The 10,706-nt window shown below is 45.2% G+C and overlaps 1 pseudogene; it reads right to left on the bottom strand.

The window, feature by feature from the left end:
- Window positions 1-462: 462 nt before the first annotated feature.
- Window positions 463-967, bottom strand: LOC128054610 (glycine cleavage system H protein, mitochondrial-like; annotated as a pseudogene).
- Between the last annotated feature and the right edge of the window lie 9,739 nt (window positions 968-10,706).

The raw sequence follows: 10,706 nt of genomic DNA, 5'->3' as shown, positions 1-10,706 counted from the left end.
GTCCCAGTCCTGGCAATGATTCCTCCCCTGGTACAATAATTAAAGTCAAGTCACACAGGACCAATCCAGTGAAGAACGCTTGACATTGGTCTGTGTGATAAATCAAAGAACCCTGAAGTAGGTCGTTTAGTTCGAAAGAAATGGCTTACTCTCAGATAAAGAGTTGTGGAAGGAAACGGGAAGCTTCTTCCTGATCTTTTGTAATTAGTTTTACCAGAGATAACTTCAGGAATTCTGACTATTATAACTGGAGCCTAGCCTAAAAATCACAGGATGCTGTGGAAAAGATGCACAGTGTTTATCTGAAGTCATTAGAAAGTTAAGACGTATTTTCTTCAGGAAACATTGTTACAAGTAGTTTCTTTTGCTAAAGGTTGCTTTTTCAATATCTATCCACCACTAATTTAAAACAACTATGCTAGATTAAGTTGTTTCAGAGTAGTTTATTTAGCGGTTCCATTTTCACTCCTCAATAGGTTTTATGTATTTCTCATGCTTCTTCACTCATCAGTTCATCTAGTTCTGAAGGGTTACTGAATGTCATCTTGATCAGCCAACCATCTTCATAACAAGACTTGTTGACAAGTCCTGGATTTTCTGCTAGAGCTTTATTAATTTCAGTTACTTCTGACAGAAGAGAATAGAGTTCACTAGCAGCTTTCACACTTTCCAAAGCACCAAACTCCTCGTTTGTTCAACTTTGTCCCAACTTCAAGCAGACTACAGTAGACAACATCTCCCAAAGCTTCCTGTGCAAAATGGCTGATTCCCACTGTTCCGACACCATTTTCTGTTGTTACCCATTCGTGTTTTTCTGTGAATTTCTGCACCGACAGCAGAGTAGGACCGGTGCACAGCGCCTGGACGGCATCCGCCCGCAGTCCCCAGGGCTGCGGCGAGCAGGGCATGAGATGGCACGCAGGCTGCCGACCACGGCCCGCACGCTCCATACCGCGCACAGCGCCATGATCGCACCGGAGGTTAGAGTTTCGATATATCAATTTCAGGGGAACGCAGACATTCAGTCCATAGCAAAATATGCTGATACAGACCTTCATTAAACAGGATCCACTTACTCCTTGGAAGAAAAGTTATGACCAACCTAGATAGCATATTCAAAAGCAGAGACATTACTTTGCCAACAAAAGTCTGTCTAGTCAAGGCTATGGTTTTTCCAGTGGTCATGTATGGATGTGAGAGTTGGGCTGTGAAGAAAGCTGAGCGCCAAAGAATTGATGGTTTTGAACTGTGGTGTTGGAGAAGACTCTTGAGAGTCCCTTGGACTGCAAGGAGATCCAACCAGTCCATTCTGAAGGAGATCAGCCCTGGGATTTCTTTGGAAGGAATGATGCTAAAGCTGAAACTCCAGTACTTTGGCCACCTCATGCGAAGAGTTGACTCATTGTTAAAGACCCTGATGTTGGGAGGGATTGGGGGCAGGAGGAGAAGGGGATGACCGAGGATGAGATGGCTGGATGGCATCACTGACTCGATGGATGTGAGTCTGAGTGAACTCCGGGAGTTGGTGATGGACAGGGAGGCCTGGCATGCTGCAATTCATGGGGTGGCTAAGAGTCAGACATGACTGAGCGACTGAACTGAACTGAACACTACAAATGGGGACCCTCACCAGAAAAGGGGGTGAGGCAACTCCACTCAAACTGTAGCTTAACTGTGGGGGAGAGGTGGTTCCCCAAAGGAAAAGCAAGAGTTCATTTTACCCAACAGAAAGGATAAATGGATGCTGTGTAGCCAGCTCCCAAGATGGCCCCTGGGCCTCACGTCTTGATGTTCACACACACTCTCCTACATATACCAGGTTTGGTCTATATGACCAATAGAATATGGCCAAAGTGAAAATGCTGGAAATTCAGTTCTAAACTATTATGGGGTTTCTTATATTTCTTTAATTTTATACCTGTATGAGATGATGAATATTCACTAAACTATGATAATCATTTTATGATGCATGTAAGTCAAATTGTTATGGTGCACACCTTAAACTTATTCAGTGCTATATGTGAATTATACCTCAATAAAACTGGAAGGAAAAAGGCAAAAAATCATTAATTAGAAATAAAAACACAGGCTTCCCTGGTAGCTCAGTGGTAAAGAATCCACTTGCCAGTGCAAGAGACACAGGTTCAATCCCTGGTCATGGAAGATCCTACATGCCACAGAACAACTAAACCCGTGAGCCACGACTGTTGAGCCTGTGCTCTAAAGCCAGGGAACCACAACTACTGTGTCCACACCCCCAACTACTGAAGCCCACCCACCCTAGAGCCCATGCTCCAAAACAAGAGACACCACCACAGTGAGAAGCCTGAACACCGTAACCAGAGAAAGCCCCCTCAGCAAAGAAGACTCAGCACAGTGGAAAAAAAACTGAATTTAAAAAATATTTTAAAAAAATAAATAAAAGCACAACAAAGATTTACTAGGTAACACAGGGAGCAATATTCCATATCTTGTAGTAACCTATACATAATAGAAAATAATCTGAATATATATATATATATATATAACTGAATCACTTTGCTGTATACCTGAAACTAACACAGTATTGTAAATCAACCATATTTCAATTTAAAAAAAGAAACGGACTTAATTTTTAGATTTTATTTTATCTATATACATAATATAATAAATATATATTTGGGGGGCTGCAGTGGTCTTCACTGCTGCACTCAGGCTTTCTCTAATTGTGGTGAGCAGGGCCCACTCTACCTCGTGGTGCAGTGGCTTCTCTGGTTTCAGAGCACGGCTCTAGAGTGTAGGCCCAGTAGCTGTGGCTCCACAGCGTTAGGATCTTCCTGGACCTAGGATTGAACCCTGTCACCTGCATTGGCAGGTGGATTCTTAACCACTGGACTACCAGTGAAGTCCCTAATTATGTCTTTCTCTAATTATGTTGTTTAAAAGACTGTGACTTCCATCTAGAATGCTCTCTCTCTCTCTCTCTCACACACACACACACACACCACTTCCTCTGGGGGAAGGCAGTTGCCAAATTGTGACCCTCAGACAACCTATTGGGAGGGTGACTGAAGCCCCCAACCAACAGCCGTAAGGGAAGGGAGGCCTCCCAACAACCACATGGGTGAGCCTGGAAGCAGCTCCTTCAGCCCTAATCAAGCCATGAGATGACTACAGCCCTAGCTGACAGCTTTACTGCACCCTTGGAAATGACCCTCAGAACCACCCAGCCAAGCTTCTCCCAGATTCCTAGTCCTCAGAAACTATGGGAGATAATATATATTTATGTTCTCAAATACTAAGTTTTGGGTAGTTGGCCACATAGCAGTAGATAACGCAGATGGTGAGGCAAAATCAGCAGTTGTGCATTAAGTCAATTATGGGATTGATGGGGCAATAGTAGAGGAAGGGGACAAATTATAACAACTTGGGGACTGATTTAATGTGGGGGGTAGGGGCGATAAGGATCAAGTTTCACTTTCAGGCTATAGTGTGGGCACAGGAGAGGATACAGGATGAAGGGGTAAAGCCTATGTGCTTGCTCAGGTTAGTTGCATTGGAACATCCTGGGAGGAGAGTCCATGAGCAGCAGGATCCATAGGTCTCAAGTATAGGAGACAGATACAGGAGAGAGCAGTTTCTAAGATCACGTTAAAAGGAATCCTCGTGTATGTGACCAGGAAAATAAAAATAGCCACCCAGGTTTCTGATGAGGCAAAGACATGAAGGGAGTATTTTGTGAACAGATTTAAGAATGTGTTCATCTTGGAAGGATCTTTCCGGTGACCAGTGGAGAAAAGGCATCAGCCCAGAAAATCCCAAGCATGAACACCGTGAGGACAAGGGTTTGGGGAGACTAGCTGACCAGAGGCCGACAATCTGGGCTGGGGCCAAGGGTATAGGAATAGGACTATTGATTAATTGACTGTTTAGTGGCTGAGTCGTGTCCAGCTCATGGACTTCAGCACTCCAGGCTTCCCTGATCTCCCCAGGTTTGCTCAGATCCATGTGCATTGAGTCAGTGATGCTATCTAACCATCTCATGCTCTGCCACCCTCTTCTCCTTTTGCCTTCAATCTTTCCCGGCACCAGGGTCTTTTCCAATGAGTTGGCTCTTCGCATCTGGTGGCCAAAGTATTGGGGCAGCACTACTTCACCTTCAAATTCGGGCGGGACCCTGGCCCACCTGGTGCATTTCCATGTGTCACCACGGCTCAGACACTCTGGACCCGTCCGTCAAAAACACATTCTTGTTTAATTGCATTTAACGTATAATTATTTGTAAATACCTGGTCCTTCTGGTTGTTATCATAAGGCATGTTAAGCGTATTTTCAGTGTTTCACTGAATAAGTCATTTGCTCACCTTGACATGGCCTGGAGCCTGGGCTGTAGTCCCCACTGGCTCAAAGGCATCTCTCCTGTCTCTAAACTCCTGTGGCACTTCATCTTTGTAGGTGTCCTCTAGCAGCTGCCAAACAGGCTGCCTTAGAGTATTATTATTTGTGGGAAATTATAAGCTCTTTGTGGAGAAGGCAATGGCATCCCATTCCAGTACTCTTGCCTGGAAGATCCCAGGGACGGGGGAGCCTGGTGAGCTGCTGTCTATGGGGCTGCACAGAGTCGGACACGACTGAAGTGACTTAGCAGCAGCAGCAGCAGCATAAGCTGTTTGATATTAGAGACCCTGTTCTATAAACCTTTGCAGCCCACTCAGTGAGACGCACAATTCCCTGTGTGCAGTCAACTGTAAGAACCAGCTTCCATAAGACGTCACTTGCACTGGCTGACCAGTGCCCACTCCTTGTTCTTGGGGAGCAGCACGTCCTGACCTCAGAGTACATTCTCTCAGCAGCTGTACTGCTCAGCCTGGAGCTCCCCGCAGGTATCGCTAATGCACTCATCACCAATCAATGGGGTTCTCTCCACCACAGAAATTTAGAGTTTTGAGCTGAAACACCCCACACTGAGGCATCTTCACAGCAGCCTGCCAGAAAGAAGTCGGCTTCCCAGTCCATGGCTGACGTTCCCAGAGCTGCCCTGATGCCAGCACCTCTTGAAACTGATTTGAACCTCCTGAATTTCAGGAGATACCCCAACACCTTCCAGAAAGTTCTTCTCTGTATTCCAGCTAGCTCAAGTTGGCTTCTGTAACTTGAGCACAAAGTAGCTTAACAAGCAACATAATCGAGTGCAAGCCCCAAATACAGGCTCATCCCTACAGATTCAGCAGTGTCTCATGAAATCCCAGGAAGAGAATGTGCCCACATAAGAAGAGTCTGGAAACAGGAAGTGGGAACTGTCAAGAACTTAGAAAGTCTCCCTTTCTCCTATCTGGTTTTTGTTTCATTTCTTCCCCTCTTGCAGCCTGGCTTTCCCTATCTCTTGATTCATACGGCAGAAGGAGTCCCCACCCACCATGTCACCCAGTTTTTATATCTCCTCCACCCACAAGCAGAACCCAGCATGAAGGTGAAATCTCTTTGTCCCAATTCCAAGTTTCCTGGAGAGGAAAATTTGATTAGCCCATTTTGGATGAGGTGAGCCCACCTCATGAAAGAGTCTGTCAGATAGGCTGACACCCCAAATGTTGAACTAGCAAGCAGTTCAACTTCAAAATGGCCCAGTGTGCCCTGGATTTAACTCACAACCACCCACCACCCTTCTACTGGAGCAGGCCAAACCGGCTTATCTATCTTCCTGCACCAGGCTCTGTTTGGGCAAAGGTATGTGAAACCATCTCATCTGCCTGAGTCATGCCTGTTTTCCTCGCTATGTCTAACTAGAAAGATAACCTAATAATTACCTACTAAACTGGGTAGCATTCAGGAATAACTAGGGGCCTACTATGTGCCAAATGTTCTGCCAGGGGTTTCATAGACTTATCTCCTTCGACCTTCACCTTAACCTTAAGATGCATATTGCTGGACCTATTGTGTAGGAGAGGAGCTATGTCCCAAGAGATCTATTTCCCAAGTTTGACAACTTGGGAAATCACAGTGCAGGATTCAAACCCCTAGTTGGTCTAACCTCTTTTCACGGCCAACATCACCTTCAGTATGGATCAGAGGGGTAGGTAGAGTGCACACGGGTGCCTCAGCAAGCAGAAGCTGATGGTGAAATTGAGTTCAGACGGAAGGGCTCAGGCACTGGGAGACTTGCTTCCTTTCTGAGTCCAACACTGACTTTCCCAAGCCCTAACTCAGCACACTGCCCCTCTGATCCCACCTTCCCCAGGAAAACGGAGCCAGTAAGGAGCAGAGTTAACATGATTGAACAACAGGGTCAAAGACCTGTCCAGTGATTTCCCTTTAGGAGCATTGCCTGTCCCAGGAAGACTTCAAAGGCCAGGTGCAGGGCAACTGTAGATCATAATACCAGCTCACATTTATGGAGTGCTCACTGCTCCTGACACTGTGCTCAGAACACCCTGTCACTGCAACTTTGTAACAAAACAAGTTTCTGGCAGAGAAGACCAAGGCTTAGAGAAAGTAACCTCCAAAAGTCGCACAACAAATAAATATTTGAACTCAAGTTGTTTATCTTGGAGAGCTCAAACGTTTACTACTGTGACAAAGCAATAAATACTGGATATGTGCTGAAGAAAAATTTAAGGACATACCCAGAGAAGTTAAAGGAAAGAATTTGTCACATAAAGGGGGAGGATGAGGCCGAGGAGCCATTTTCCCATGGGGGGGAAGCCAGCTGAACTGAGAGGCAGCTCTGGGTGCGAGGGTCCCCAGAATACTCCCGGGAGCAACTTCCACCTTCTCACCAGTGTGTCGAGGTTATCTTTACATCATTCTCATCTGCAGCAGCTACGGCAGCTGGCTTGTATGTGAACACCTGGGGCAGGTGAACCCCCGGGGGATGCACCCAGACTTCCCAAGGGATATCTGGGCACTAACTTCCATTTTAAGAGATCCATCTGCTGTTTGGCATACTTGTCATGGTCAATGTGGGCTGCTCTAACAGAATACCACAGACTGAGTGGCTTGTAAACAAATATCTATTTCTCACTGTTCTGGAGGCTGGGAAGTCCAAGATCAAGATGCCAGGAGACTGGGTGTCTGCTGAGGGCCCACTTCCTGGTTCATGGACGGTCGTCTTTCCATCATGTCCTCACAATGGTGAACGGGTGAGGAAGCCCACTGGGGTCCCTTTTATGAAGGTGCTGATCCCATTACCTAATTATCTCTCCAAAACCCCAGTTCCAAATACCATCTGTTTGGGGGCTAGAATCTTGACATATGAATATGGGGGGGGGGGGAACACAAACATTAGTCTGTGACAATCCTCTGCTGTGATGTGAACTCTTTCCCAAGTAGATCTGATTGTGAACTCTCCTGTTGGTCCAAGCATCCCCTTTCCAAAGTCCCCTCGCCCCTTAGACAAATCTTCAGGAAGAGTGAGAGGGTAACTTTTGTTCAGTGGGAGAGGAGTGCCTCCAAAGCACCAAACTATTAGTCACTCAGTCATGTTTACTCTTAGTGACTCCATGGACTGTAGCCTGCCAGGCGCCTCTGTCCAGGGAATTCTCCAGGCAAGAATACTGGTGTGAATAGCCATTGCTTTCTCCAGGAGATCTTCCAGACCCAGGGATGGAACCCAGGTCTCCTGCATCACAGGCAGATTTTTTTTACTGTCTGAGCCAGGCACCAAACAAAGAGATCACTAGAAACACTATTGGTTAGGTATGGAAAACTCAGCAGTAGTCACAGGACTGGAGAAGATCAGTTTTCATTCCAATTCCAAAGACAGGCAGCACCAAAGAATGTTCAAACTACCACACAACTGTACTCATTTCACATGCTAGCAAAGTAATGCCCAAAATTTTCCAAGCTAGGCCTCAACAGTACACCAATCAAAAAATTTCAGATGTTCAAGCTGTATTTATAAAAGGCAGAGGAACCAGAAATCAAATTGCCAACATTCGTTGAATCATCAAAGAAACAAGAGAATTTCAGAAAAACATCTACTTCTGCCATATTTATTGACTATGCCAAAGCCTTTGACTGTGTGGACCACAACAAACTGTGGAAAATTCTGAATGAGATGGGCATACCAGACCACTTTACTTCCCTCCTGAGAAATCTGTATGCAGGTCAAGAAGCAATAGTTAACTGGACATAGAACAATGGACTGGTTCCAAATTGGGAAAGGAGTACATCAAGGCTGTATATTGTCACCCTGCTTATTTAACTTCTATGCAGAGTACATCAAGAGAAAGGCTGGGCTGGATGAAACACAAGCAAGAATCAAGATTGCTTGGAGAAGTATCAATAACCTCAGATATGCAGATGACACCACACTTAAGGCAGAAAGTAAAGAGGAACTGAAGAGCCTCTTGATGAAAGTGAAAGAGGAGAGTGAAAATGCTAGCTTAAAACTCAACATTCAGAAAACGAAGATCATGGCATCCAGTCCCATCACTTCATGGGAAATAGAAGGGGAAACAGTGGAAACAGTGAGAGACTTTATTTCCTTGGGCTCCAAAATCACTGCAGATGGTGACTGCAGCCATGAAATTAAAAGATGCTTGCTCCTTGGAAGAAAAGTTATGCCAAACCTAGACAGCACATTAAAAAGCAGAGGCGTTACTTTGCCGACAAAGGTCCATCTAGTCAGAGCTATGGTTTTATGGTTTTTCCAGTGGTCATGTATGGATGTGAGAGTTGGACTATAAAGAAACCTGAGCACTGAAGAATTGATGCTTTTGAACTGTGGTGTTGGAGAAGACACTTGAGAGTCCCTCGGACTGCAAAGAGATCAAACCAGTCAATCCTAAAGGAAATCAGTCCTGAATATTCACTGGAAGGACTAATGCTGAAGCTGCAATACTTTGGCCACCTAGTGCAAAGAACTGACTCATTGGAAAAAACCCTGATGCTGGGAAAGATTGAAGGCAGGAGGAGAAGGGACAACAGAGGAGGCGATGGTTGGATGGCATCGCCAACTCGATGGACATGAGTTTGAGCAAGCTCTGGGAGTTGGATTGACATGGAGGCCTGGTCTAGAGGTTTTCCCTACTTTCTTCAATTTAAGTCTGAATTTGGCAATAAGGAATTCATGATCTGAGCCACAGTCAGCTCCCAGTCTTGTTTTTGCTGACTATATAGAGCTTCTCCATCTTTGGCTGCAAAGAATATAATCAATCTGATTTCGGTGTTGACTATCTGGTGATGACCACGTGTACAGTTTTCTCTTGCGCTGTTGGAAGAAGGTGTTTGCTATGACAAGTGCATTCTCTTGGCAAAACTCAGTTAGCCTTTGATCTGCTTCATTCTGTACTCCAAGGCCAAAATTGCCTGTTACTCTGGGTATCTCTTGACTTCCTACTTTTGCTTTCCAGTCCCCTATAATGAAAAGGACATCTTTTTAGGGTGTTAGTTCTGGAAGGTCTTGTAAGTCTTCATTGAACTGTTCAACTTCAGCTGCTTCAGCGTTACTGGTTGGGGCCTAGACTTGGATTACTGTGATATGAAGAATCTAAGCTACTCCATTTAGTTAACAGAAAAACTCCATTTTGTAAGGTTCTGGGAAAAGAGCCTTAGGAAATCCCCTGACCTCACCCCACCACCCACGAGCCAGTCGGACCCCAGACCAGAATCTCCTGACTTAACGTTCAGGAACTTGTGGTCTACCTAGGTAACAGGCACCAATCAAAAACCAACACACTTCAAAAGAAAGTGACCAATCAGACGTCCCCCTACCTAGAAATTCTTTTTTTCATGAACACTCCCTATATAAGCAATGTAATCCAAAACCCAGGGCTCCTCCCTATAGCCGCTGCATCGGTAACGGTGGGAGCCCCAGCTCGAGCTTGGTAATAAAGACTCTCTTGCTTTTGCATCGGATATCGGCTCCCTGGTGGTCATTGGGAGATTTTACGACTTGGGCATAACAGATACTGAATGGTTTGCCTTGGAAATGAAGAGAGGTCATTCTGTCGTTTTTGAGACTGCATCCAAGTACTGCATTTCAGACTCTTTTGTTGACTACGATGGCTACTCCATTTCTTCTGAGGGATTCTTGCCCGCAGTAGTAGATATAATGGTCATCTGAGTTAAATTCACCCATTCCAGTCCATTTTAGTTCGCTGATTCCTAAATGTCGATGTTCACTCTTGCCATCTCCTGTTTGACCACTTCCAATTTGCCTTGATTCATGGACCTAACATTCCAGGTTCCTATGCAATATTGGTCTTTAAAACATTAGAGTTTACTCTTCCATCACCAGTCACATCCACAACTGGGTGTTTTTGCTTTGGCTCTGTCTCTTCATTCTTTCTGGAGTTATTTCTCCACTCTTCCCTAGTAGCATATTGGGCACATACCAACCTGGGGAGTTCAGCTTTCAGTGTACTGTCTTTTTGCCTTTCCATACTGTTCGTGGGTTTCTCAAGGCAAGAATACTGAAGTGGTTTGCCATTGCCTTCTCCAGTGGACCATGTTTTGTCCACCATGACCCGTCCGTCTTGGGTGGCCCTACACAGCATGGCTCATAGCTTCATTGAGTTAGACAAGGCTATGGTCATTGTGATCAGTTTGATTAGTTTTGTGTGATTGTGATTTTCATTCTATCTTCCCTCTGATGGAGAAGGATAAGAGGCTTATGGAAGTGTCCTGATGGGAGAGACTGACTCAAGGGGAAACTGGGTCTTGCTTTGATGGGCGGGACCATGCTCAGTAAATCTTTAATCCAGTTTTTTGTTGATGGGTGAGGCTGT

The sequence above is a fragment of the Budorcas taxicolor genome, chromosome 10, assembly GCF_023091745.1.
Source record: "Budorcas taxicolor isolate Tak-1 chromosome 10, Takin1.1, whole genome shotgun sequence".
NCBI classification, from domain to species: domain Eukaryota; kingdom Metazoa; phylum Chordata; class Mammalia; order Artiodactyla; family Bovidae; genus Budorcas; species Budorcas taxicolor.
This window is presented reverse-complemented; position numbering and strand designations above follow the sequence as displayed.